Source organism: Triticum aestivum, chromosome 2A, assembly GCF_018294505.1.
Source record: "Triticum aestivum cultivar Chinese Spring chromosome 2A, IWGSC CS RefSeq v2.1, whole genome shotgun sequence".
NCBI lineage: Eukaryota > Viridiplantae > Streptophyta > Magnoliopsida > Poales > Poaceae > Triticum > Triticum aestivum.
The window spans coordinates 779,609,023-779,610,638 of record NC_057797.1 but is presented as its reverse complement, the minus strand read 5'-3'; positions in this window follow the sequence as shown (position 1 = coordinate 779,610,638).

Below are 1,616 nucleotides of genomic sequence, written 5' to 3'. Positions count from 1 at the left end.
ATCTGGCGTGCGTGACCGTGGGGGACACTCACACGCGCTCGCAAAAGTTGGGTGCGTTTCGTCCATGTTGACATGTAGTTACAGTACAAACCTCAGATATCGGTTTGGGGTGTGACATGCATTCAGTAGGTGTTCCCTTTCGCAAAGCCATGAAACATCGGGATTTTTTTGACATGCTACAGTATGGCATACAAGCACGCCTGCAAAATTAGGGTGTATTTCGACACTCGATGCATTTACTACGATTTTCTCCGTGAAAATACCCAGAAAACGTCTCCCGACATGACGCAACATCCGTTCGTACTTCGATTGCATCGTAATCTGGCGTGCGGGACCGTGGGGTCACTCACACGCGCATGCAAAAGTTGGGTGCGTTTCTTCCATGTTGAATACAAAATATAAATTAGTGCATGAAAAATACAAAATATGCAATGATTTTCTTTAACAGCCGGCGCGCGCGGCGCAAACTGCCGGGCTAGGCAGGCGACCCACGGCGGCCACTTGGGCGCCGTTTGCGGCGCACACCTTACGGCCCATGAAAGCCGAAAATCCACGGCGGCCACCGCCCAACCTGTTAATTGTTTAGTCCCACATTGCTTTTGAACACGCTTATTCACCTATTTATATATCGTTCGCTGCGTACCGTATTAATTCCTTTAATGTTGCGGTCTTTCCTCATGAGGATAATGTGAATGATGCTCTGGCACTCCATAATCATGGAGTGTCACAGCAAAAATTCACATTAATCTTATGTGGTAAATCCGTCAACACTACAGGAATTTTTATTCTGTTTTTTAATATTTACAAATACAGTACTTTTTAGACACATTATTTTTATATTTATTAAAAAAAAATAAAAAGTTCACCTATAATGGCCTAAAAGGCGCGCGGGCGCGACCCACGGTGCGCATGGGCCAAAGCAGGGCGGCCCACAGCGCGCATGGGCAAAGAGGTGGCGGCCGGCCGTGTGTGCGCCTCTAGTGGCGCCAACTGCCCACAGTGTTGTGTTTTTAGTCCCACGTTGCTTGTTTTCACGGCTAATAACGTGTTTAAATAGCTTCATCCGTTTACAACATCAAATCTTTAATCGTGGTTGCCATACCTCATTATGCTTATGTACGTTCTGCTATGTCACTTCACAATTATTGTGGAATGATATAGCATGACCTGTATAAGTGTTGTAAGATATGACTATCCGCGCTTAAAGATTTTTTTGTACGTCCCAACGGAGAATTTTGTTACATCCTTCAAATTGCGTATGATTATTCTATGTGGGAGTGCTCTTGCTATGGGAGTGGGCATACTAACTCACATGTAAAATTTCAGGCCATTCTGAAGGTGTCAAAAAATTGACCTCCTTCTCCGTAGACCGTTCGGGTAGGAGCAAAGGCCCTGTCCAAAAACGAGGTATTTTTCGACATCCTTCAAATGAACCCAACTTTTTTCCATAGTCTTGTACCATCATGAATAGGATGCATGACAAGTTTCGTGGCTTTTTGCCCTTTTATGAATTTTCTATAATTTTTTCAGTCGAATCACTTTAAATGCTGACCGGACGTGACGCAACGTGCTCTTCGTATCAAAATACCATAAATTTTTGGATTCTGTGTGGGAGT